Here is a 405-nt window from a genome sequence, read left to right on the forward strand (position 1 = left end):
CACCTCCTATCTGTTCTTCTAGTCTCTGGCTTTATTGTTCCTATAACTTCGCAGATAGCTGTCTCCTGTCTGATTACCTTCTCCCAGGAGCCGTAGGAGGTGAATGACTTTTCTTAACTAACAACCAGCTGAGCCCAGGAGACAGAGAACCGCACTGGGCTAAGTTCCTGGAGGCACTGGTGGCCGTCCCGGGGGAACCCACCGGAGAACTTGTCCCTCGCTGCTCCCTGCAGCCTCTGCTCCTCACAGTGGAGCTCACAGTCTTTTTCTCTCCCCAAGGGTGAGGTCACACCTCCTTCCAGCCTGATGCAGACAAGGAGCTGAAGGGAGATTTCTGAGAGCCCCTGCTGCCACCATGAGCTCAGAAAACTTCGGACACTGCTCAGGTAGTCAGCTCTCTCTTCT

The 405-nt window shown here is 54.3% G+C and overlaps 1 protein-coding gene across 1 annotated transcript in view; it reads left to right on the forward strand.

Annotated features, from left to right (window-relative positions):
- LOC104983068 (apolipoprotein L3-like) overlaps positions 1-405 on the forward strand; it is a 9,694-nt gene that overhangs the window by 3,266 nt on the left and 6,023 nt on the right. Inside the window, exon 2 of the mRNA XM_010832555.1 lies at positions 280-386. The gene's annotated coding sequence lies outside the window, so the exon portion shown is untranslated. The remainder of the gene's footprint in view (positions 1-279; positions 387-405) is intronic.

Source organism: Bison bison, unplaced genomic scaffold (genome assembly GCF_000754665.1).
Source record: "Bison bison bison isolate TAMUID 2011002044 unplaced genomic scaffold, Bison_UMD1.0 scf7180017861184, whole genome shotgun sequence".
NCBI lineage: Eukaryota > Metazoa > Chordata > Mammalia > Artiodactyla > Bovidae > Bison > Bison bison.